We start from the raw sequence: 9,687 nt of genomic DNA, 5'->3' as shown, positions 1-9,687 counted from the left end.
GAGAAATCAAGATACTATTAAATATATCCAAACAAATGAAAAAATAGAAGGCAATGTGAATATCTCATTGGAAAAACCACTGACCTGGAAAATAGATCCAGGAGAGATAATTTAAAAATTATTGGACTACCTGAAAGCCATGATCAATAAAAGAACCTAGAAATCATCCTTCAAGAAATTCTCAAGGAAAATTACCCTGATGTTTTAGAACCAGAGGGCAAAATAGAGGTTGAAAGAATCCACCAATCACCTCTTGAAAAAGATAATAAAAAGAAAACTCCTAGGAATATTACAGACAGGTTCCAGAGTTCCCAGATCAAGGAGAAAATATTACAAGCAGCCAGGAAGAAATAATTTGAATATTGTGGAAACACAATCAGGATAACACAGGATCTGGCAGCTTCTACACTGAGGGATCAAAGGACTTGGAATATTATATTCAAGGAGCTGGGATTAAAACCAAGAATCACCTACCCAGCAAAACTGAGTATCATGCTTCAGGGGAAAATATTGTCATTCAGTGGAATAGAGGACTTTCAAGCATTCTTGATGAAAAAACCAGAGCTGAATAGAAAATTTGACATTCAGACACAAGAAGCAAGGGAAGCATGAGAAAGCAAACAGAGAAAAGAAATCATAAGGAACTTATCAAAGTTGAACTATTCACATTCCTCCATGGAAAAATGATAATTATAACTTATGGATCTTTTCTCAGTATGAGAACAGTTGGAGGGAATATAAATGTATACATACATATATATGTCTATATAGGAGGGTATATGGGCACATGAATACATATGTGAGTGTCTGTATATATGTGTACAGTTATACATAGACAGAGGGCACAGGACCAATTGAATAGGAAGGGATGATAATTAAACAGTGTAATTGAGAGGTGAGAGAGGAATATAATGATAGGAGATGGGGAGAGACAGAAGGGGGTAAATTATCTCATATAGAAGAGGCAAGGGAAAACTGTTACAATGGAGGGAACAACAGGAAGGCAAAAGGGAATGATTCAACCTTACTCTCATTGAATTTGGCTTAGAGAGGGAATGTCATACACACTATATAGGGTATCTTACTCTACCGGAGAGTGGGGGAAAGGGCATGAGAGGGGGGATGATGGAGGGGAGGGCAAGTTGGGGGGGGGGGCAGTTGGAAGGCCAACCCTTTGAAAAAGGGAAGGGGTAAAGGAAGAGAATAGAACAAATGGGGGGGGTGGGATAGGTTGGAGGGAAATAGAGTCAGTCTTTCACAACATATCCACTATGGAAATGTTTTTCATAGTTACACATGTTCAACCTATATTGAATTGCTTATCTTCCCAGTAAGGGTGGGTGATGACAGAGGAAGGGAAAGAATCTGGAATTCATAGTTTTAAAATAAAATGTTTAATATACATACATACATACAAACATATATACACACACACTTACACACATATATATGTGTGTGTGTATATATATATATAAATTTTTTTTAAGCAATTGGGGTTAAGTAACTTGCTCAAGGTTACACATTCAGTTGTTTCTGGGTGGGTGCTAAGTGTCTGAGCCTGGATTCAATCCCAGGTCATCCCGACTCTGGGGCTGGTGCTCGTACTCACTGTGCTACCTGGCTGCCCCTATAATTTTTTTTTCAATGCAACTTGGAAATAAAATATACAGTCACTAGGGCAAAGAGATCCATCTTGCCCTACTGGAAAGTCAGAGGGGGCATGGGGGAGGATATAGGAGAGAGCAGATTGGGGGAGGGGGTATACATTGTGATAGCTGTTTTGGGGTGGTGTGTGGGGGACAAATGGGGAGAAAATTTGTAACTCAAAATCTTGTGGAAATAAATGATGTAAACTAAAATAAACATAAAATTTAATTTTAAAAATTGAAAAAATATTTTATAGGATGCTATAATAGTTCAATAGTGTTTGGGAAAGTGTTCTATGTAATTCTTGCATTTAATTCTTATTGTTGACTCTATCCCTTCTCTCATTCCAACACAAGGTAAAATTAAAACTAAAACTAACAACCAAAAACCAAAAACATCCATTTTCTCCCAATTTTTAAATTAGAGTAATGGTGAATACTTATTTGTTTGAATTGAACTTTTTTGACCCTCACATCTTGAAAGGAACTTTGTGGTAGTGAAAGCTGCTACTGGCATTGGTATATCTGAGCATACACCCTCTAAGTTAGTGAATTATTATTTAAAAAAAACAACTATGATTTCAGATAAAACAATGTTTAAGTGACTATAGCAACAGTGTTATAATATAAATATGTCCCTGGGAAGCCAATATTTGTACTACAAAAAGCCCAAATTTTATAATGTGAAAGCTGAAAGTATCTCAAAGAACTTAGTTTGTAATATGGCTAAGTAGGGTTGGGAGAGGATGAGTTGCTAGGATAAGTTAGAGCTGAGCTTTGAGATACCACAGTATCAGAGAGAGTCCTGAGGGTTCTGAGTAAGGAGAAGAAAGACTTCAACAACATGTCAACAACAGAAGGAGGATTGAAAGAAGGCTGATGATGTAGTTTCTGGGAATATCTTCACTTTCTGTTTAAATTTTAGCTGGTAGTGACAACTACTTAGATGAATTTGGGCTTTGTTTCTTGAAAACAATACAAAAAGGAGCCTAGAAACAGTCAACATGAAAGATTCCAGGCATGATATTGGTGAACTGGTCTCTATCGGTCCATTCTTTGAAACATCCACATATATTTTCTATTTGATTCCAATAACACCCTCTGAAACTTTGGGGTTCTGGCTTCTAACCATGTTTGACTCACTGATGAGTCTCCTGGCTGTCTACTAAGCCGGAACTCAGTGCATGTACAAAAGAGACAACCTACCTCTCTGTTTCTCTTTTCTTTGCAGCTACAAGCAAGGCAAGGTGTCTATCTACATCACCCCTCATGGTTCTAGGTATACTCCTGAGGGGTTATGAGGTTCTTCTAATGCTACTGCTCAAGTCCCCATTCTAGTATGTTCCACTCTCTCCAATGATTAATACATCCACAGTATTACCTAACCAATTAACATCAAATAGCTTTTACAAAAGGACATTTACTGAAAAAATTTATCGAGATCTAAAGTGTAAAAATACTCCCCAAAGTATAGATATTCCACCTTTTGTACTTTAGTTCCGAGGGAGAATGGGCATAAAAAATGGGTAGTTGCAAAGTATTTGCTTTATCATGAACCAAGTGTATTTCTAAATGCAACATGGAGCCTAGACCAGTTGCTCCCTTACTGCAGAACATAGCATGTCAACTACCAGAGATTGGCTCCAGAGATGTGCTGGTAAACATTTAGGATCTGGCTCTCTAGAAAAGTACATTCAGAACAGATTTTTATGCTTAATCTGCATTATTACCATTTTACCATCATTTTCCTATGCGTACACAATCAACAAAACAATAAACTAAGCCCTGATTTATATGGCATTTGCTAATTTCTGAGGTGTAAATGTTCCCCTTGAAAATTTAACAATAGACTCTCATGGGCCAGTTTGAACTGGCTTTCCCACACCCCTGACTGGTTCCCACATGTCACTCCCTGGGATTACACTGGTGCTTCACATAGGCCAACTGTTGGCAAACTCTGATACTGATCCTAGGTCCTATAATTCTACCTTCTTCTGATATCTTGAAGCTCACAAGATTGTGGGATTTCCACTCTTCCTTCCCCTGAATAGGAAAGAACAAATGCAAACAAACAACAGAGGTGCCATGCATTCATGCCATGTATGGGCCAGGTGGGGAGAGTAGGCTGTTGGTACTGGATCAATCTCTCTTCCCACTGGCAGGTTTAAACAGTTATTACTTTGATCACCTCCAGGAAAAAAAAAAAAGATAACCTGATTTGACTGGCTGATATTTTTTGTATGAACTCAGTGTCAACTCAATAGCCAAGTAAAAGGCTTTTTTTCCATCATGTAATAAGTGGACAGGAAAAGACTCACAGAATCTCAGCAAATGCTCTAAAACGAAGGGCAGGGTCCTTTATTATGCATACTTAGAAGCAGGTTTCCCAAACATCCATGTTTGTGAGTGCTCTTAGAACTTGGCTCTATGGAGAAAAATACCAGAAGGTTCAAAACAAAGATAAATTAATAATAAAAAATAATAATAGCTAACATTTACGTAGCTCTTTAAGGTTTACAAGTCACATTACATATATTATTTCATTTGATCCTCATAACAATCCTGAGACAGGCTCTATTATTATTGCCATTTTGTAGGTGAGGAAATTGATGAGATTAAGCATCTGAGGCAGTTTTAGAACTTGTATTTTCTTGATTCCAAATCTAGTTCTCTATTCATGGCATTACCAAGCTGTCTCCTTTCCCACCTAGCTACTCTTTTGGACTTCCCTGAGTTCTTCCACTGAGGTACCTTCTTATAGCTACCCTTTTAGTTTTCTTTTGGGGGTTATCTTCTTCCATTAGATTATAAACTCCTTGATAGCAGGGATGGACTTTTTTGGTGTACTATCCCCAGTTCTTAACAAACTGCCTGGCACACAGCAGGTTAATAAATGTTTACTAATCGACTACCTAAACAAAGACAAACATTTCTGAATTATTTCTTTCCATCCAGAACTATAGGCAGCTAAGTGGTACTAAAAATCAACTGACCTGGAAAGAAATATAAGTGGCATAGATTTAAGATTCATTGGGTTTCTTGAAAACCATGACCAAATAAAAACTGGTATTTCAAAAAATACATAAAGGAAAATTTCCCATTAATCTTAGAACCAGAGGGCAAAATAAAAACAGAAAAACTCCACAAGTCACTTTCTGAAAAAGAACTGAGATTGAGCATGCCTAGAAATGTCAGAGCCAAAATCTAGTGCTTCTAGGTTGAACAGAGAGCAAGTATTTGTCAGGCATGTACTATGTGCCAGTCACTGTGGTAAGTGCTGGAGATACCAATATAAGCAAGAAGAATGACAGATTCTGCCCTCGAGGAGCTTACATTCTATTGGGGGAAGACAACACATAGGATGGGGAGAAGATACCTCTGCCTGAAAATGGGAGTCACCAATGGGAAAATAAAACTAGTATGGACCAGGGGTGTTCCACAGTGAGAAGGTTCCAGGTGCTGAGGGAAGTTCCAAGGTGAAAAGTTAAAGAAAAATATATTTTAAAAAATAGTCGTAGGTCAAAGAAAAGTTCTGGCAACAGCCTGAGATATAGAAATTAAGACCAAGGTAACACTGTCAGTCAAGATTGCACAAGGTTATGTAGAAATTATAAATAAGAAAAGAAAAACTTGGAATGCCGTACACAAAAGCAAAAGAAAAAAAGATCTATAGCCAAGAGTAACTTATTCTGTAAAACAGTGTGAGTCTCTACAGGAGAGGAAAATGAAACTTTAATAAAATAGAAGACTTTAAAACAATCCTGCTGAAAAAATCTGAGCTGGATAGATCCTTTGAAAAAGAAATACAAGGCATAAGAAAAACCTAGAAAGGTAAATTCACTTGACTAACCTGAGGGGGCAAAATAATAATAACATATTCACACCACTAACAGGGAGAGAGGAGAACATTGTCCTCCCCAGAATTTCAATGTCTTCAGTGGGTAAAGAGGGACTAAAGAAAGGCAAAGCTAGAGAGTGGGTGTGGTTTTATGTTGTTTTCTTTGTTTTAAGAGAATAAAGAGACAGGGAGAAGAAAAGAAATACATTAAGGAAGAAATAAGCAGAGGAAGAAGTTGTTTCTGAGGAGGCTGCCCCCTAGCAGAGGAAGCATATTATCCAATAGCTTCCAATTTTAATTAATTACTCTTGACAAGCAGGTGCTAAGACTACAGTTGGCATCCATGGAATCTGATTACTAAGGTGATGGGAAATGGTGGTGATTCTTCCAGCAAACCAATAATAGAGGCGGGGAAAGAGGACTTGAAATAGATTCTCCCCACTACCCTGAAATAAAGAAACCAAAAATATGAATAAAAATCCAACCCTTAAAATACCAGAAGGGACCTTAGTGGTCACTTAGTCCAATCTATTTATATTGCAAAGAAAGGGAGCTAACTTGAACAAGGTTATAGAAGAAGGATGAGTGTAGGTGGAGTAAAATTGTATTCAAGTCTCATAGACTCATGAATCTCAAATCTCATAGCCTTGTCTAACTCCATAATTTTACTGATGAGGAAACAGAGACCCAGTGTTCCTATTAGAATGAGTACTAAAAACCAGGTCTCCTGACTCTTAAGTACAATGCTTTTTAGTCAGGTCATTGAAATCTGACTTTATGAGATATGGTGTGGCCTTTTTTAGGACAGACCCCTACCTACTTCCATAGCTCATGATGAGCCGCTGAATGGCAAGGGGGCCCTTTTCTCTACTTTGGGTGTGCTATGGTTCCAAGTTTATCCAATCTAGGATTGGTGACCCAGTAGTCTCCTCTAGGGATACCAGGGGCCTAGTGCTGCTCTACCCAAGGTTAAGGTGGAAGTGGGCTAAGGAGAGATCATCTATACCCACAAGTATCTGTCTTCATTGTAAAGTGGGTGGGAGTTGGGATTGCCTAACATTAATTACTGAAGGGATAGGTTGGTTCCTGAGCTGAGTCTCTGTTCCAACCCTTAATCGGGACTAGGACTGAAGTCCTTTTTAAGTCTAGAATTCCAAAAAATGAAGCTGGAATGTTAGTCGAGCTAACCCTCAGGAGTTTGATCATGCCCTGTTGTAACTATCTTGGGTTCTGCCTCTGTTTTCTTCTTTAAAGAAACAGAATTGCTGTGAACAATCTTTTGTATCTCTCTCTCCCTCCTCCCCATTTTGATTTCTGGGGCAAATTTTCTATCATGGTAAAAATTTCATTATTCTGCTCTAGTTCTGACCAGTAAAATTATAAAGGCATCCAAGGTTGATTCAACAAGGTTCTTCCTTTGCTGCTGTGAGCCTAGTCAGCTTCCTTTGCTCTCTCAGTACTTGTGGGCCTTTTGATTTCTATAGGTCATTTGACATTCTTCTCTGTTTGTTCAACGCCTATATGCCGTGATTGCTTGTTCTTTGTATGAACTCTAGATAGCCCATCTTGCCCTGCCTACTCACCCCAGCTGATTTGAATCCATGGGTTGCTATCAATCTTTTTTTATTCATCCTATATCTGTGGATATAGCCAGCTGGCTTAATTCCTTACTTCTCACTGATCTCTGACATTACTGATAGAGAATACAAGAAAATTATATCCTTTCTCTTCTTCCCCAGAAAAAATGACTTCTTTCAGCAACATTTTATTTCATGTCAAGTATCCTGCCTTCCTTTCCTCCCCCCTCCCCCCCAAAACCCCCCCATGGAATATACCACTGTTCAAATCCAAATTATGTAATGTATGCAAAGAACAAACCTTAAACTTCTCTATATTAGTTATTGCTACTACTTTAAAGCCAATTGAGTAGACTAATTATATTTATTTTTAAATGTTTTATTGATGCTCTTAAAAATATTGACACTCCCCATGAACTACCCCATCTTGAATACAAATGCCCTTTATTTTCTATCAACTTTTCTGCTTGGTTTGGCCTCCACAAATACCATGCCTCTTTCAGGCTATGCTCAACACCTGAAGTCTCATCATCAAGCAAATTGACTCAGATATGTAACACCTTCTCAGAACTCTCCTTTGCCTCTCCACTCTGATTGGAGGGCCCAAGTATGGAGCAATAAACTCCTTCCAAATCCTTCCTCAAAACTTTCCAAGTAACTCTTCATTTTCCATCAGCAGCTCTGTTTGCTTTTACTCCATAAAGATCATGGCCCTGCAGTATCTACCGTCAATATTCTCTCCTCCTTTTTGGCTTCTTTTTGTTTTTGTATTATCTTCCTCCACTATATTGTAAAGGTCTTGAGGGCAGGGACTATCTTTTTTTTTTTCAAATTGTACCCCTAGCATAGTGGCTGGCAGAATATTTATTGACTGACTACAAACTCCCATCTTTACCTCTTGTGACAAAGTAGAGTTAAGCAGAAGAAGTAAATATATTGGCTATGACTCATGATGTGAATATTGATGACAGGGGAGAACAAATTCAGATGGTGGCATATTATGGGAAAAGAAGAATAGGAGATCTTCCTTAATACAGGACTTCATCCCATTTCAGGGGATGGAGAAGGTGAATGAGTTTGTATTCACTGTGGACACAGGCTGTGATTATTTTCTTTTGGCTTCCTGATCAATTCTGTTATGAATAAATGTTTCTGTTTTGATGCCATTGGTAGCTTCATTTTGCTATCAGATGAATCAACACAATACATTATAAGCCAGCTAACTAGAGAAGTTTCCCAGAGCATTCAAATCTTGGTGAGAGTAAAATTAGAGAAATAAAGAATTAATAATTAAGCATCTCTGTGACAGGAATCTGGTCTGATTGCATGAAGCCAGGGCCAGATGCCCAGATTACATTTATGGGAAATTGTCCAAGACTTGTATTGAAGTTTAGGGAAGTCTAGGTTGCCAGAATTAGCTGTGTTCTATTTGGTACAAACCTTACTAGTAACTAGGCCAAACATAAACCTAAGTCCCATTGTATAATTGTTTAATAGAGTGAAGTAAACCCATGTCCATAGTGTCACTACATACTATTGAAAGAAGTCATGTATTGATGCAAATGGTATATATGGGGCTTCACCAGAAAATCTGGATTTCAGAGTAGTAAGGACACCATTGGAAAGATTTCCCACACTACTGTAGATACTGGGAGAGGGTTTTGGAAGGCAGAAAAATGTCTTACATGGGATGCCTGAAAACTGGGAATTTTCCCAGATCCTCAGGAAATCTGGAAAAGGGAAGCTTTGTAAATTATTTACTAACTTTCCTTTTCTGGCTGAAAGATATTAAAACCCATCATGAGAAAGTAAGATGAATAGGGAATATAATAGGGGAATGTGACACTTTGCTCCTTGGCCTTTAACCCAAAGCCAATAGTGCCAGGAGCTAAACTGGTGAATTAAGTAAGATGTTGGGGACCCTAAGGGGCAATTAAAGTTATTTTCAGGAGGTCTGAAAGACAGGCAGAGTTGCATTTTGGAGAGAGAGAGACACACACACACAGAGCGCTGGTCTTAGAGGCAAGAAGATCTGGATTCAAGTCTTCCCCCTGACACTTAATCTGCTGTTTGATCCTTGGAAAGTTGCTTATACTCTTAATGCCCTATGCAATTCTCTGAGTATAAATTACAGAGAAGGTCAATTGATAGAAAGAGTTACCTTATGTGGGAGTTTATATAAATGAAGTTACAGGTCTAATTCTTATCCCCATCCATAGTTAAGTCAAGTTAAATCAGTAAATACTTATTAAGCACCCACCATGTGTCAAGTACTGTGCTAAATACAGGGATTCAAAGAAAAGCAAAAATAGTCCCCGATCTCAAGACGCTCGTAGTCGAATGGGGGGACGCCACTCAAACAACCGCACAAACAAGATGTACACAGAATCTATTGGACGTAAGCTTACAGGAAAGGCACTTGCATATAGGGGGGATTGGAAAAGGCTTCTTAAGGAAGGTAAGATTTTTGGGGCAGCCAGGTAGCACAGCGAGTAAGAGCAGCAGCCCCAGAGTCGGGATGACCTGGGATCGAATCCGGGCTCAGACACTTAGCACCCACCCAGAAACACCTGGCCGTGTAACCTTGAGCAAGTTACTTAACCCCGATTGCTTAAAAAAAAAAAAA

This window comes from Petaurus breviceps, unplaced genomic scaffold (genome assembly GCF_028583685.1).
Source record: "Petaurus breviceps papuanus isolate PSGF00001 unplaced genomic scaffold, PetGlider_PUasm1.0 78, whole genome shotgun sequence".
NCBI classification, from domain to species: Eukaryota; Metazoa; Chordata; class Mammalia; order Diprotodontia; family Petauridae; genus Petaurus; species Petaurus breviceps.
The sequence above is the reverse complement of the archived record's forward strand: the minus strand, read 5'-3'. Positions refer to the sequence as shown.